The sequence below is a fragment of the Clupea harengus genome, chromosome 7 (genome assembly GCF_900700415.2).
Source record: "Clupea harengus chromosome 7, Ch_v2.0.2, whole genome shotgun sequence".
Classification (NCBI taxonomy): domain Eukaryota; kingdom Metazoa; phylum Chordata; class Actinopteri; order Clupeiformes; family Clupeidae; genus Clupea; species Clupea harengus.
Genome location: NC_045158.1, coordinates 23,553,614 through 23,554,062, shown reverse-complemented (window position 1 = coordinate 23,554,062; position 449 = coordinate 23,553,614).

Below are 449 nucleotides of genomic sequence, written 5' to 3'. Positions count from 1 at the left end.
CAACACAAAGCCATAAAAGCCATCATTTAAAAAGATTCTTGTTAGTTTGCCATGTGCCTAATAGATTATGGACCATTAAAGAAGTGACACAATGATGTATTCTTAAAGCATGGCGCTGGCACTCTTCCCAATATTTTTTGGGGCCCCCTGTCAATCTCTGGGTGTTTCGTCAGCATTAGCTGAAAGAGAAAGACATGATTCTCTGCTCCGGTTAGTCAGAACACACACCTCACCACTTATACGATCTGTGTGTGTTACTGCTGCAAGCAGACCCCCGACCACCACACACACACAGATATGCATGCAGAAACATACACGCACAGATGTGCATGCTCAAACATACACACACACACACACACACACACACACACACACACACACACACACACATACATACAGACATACACACACACACACACACACACACACACACACACACACACACATAC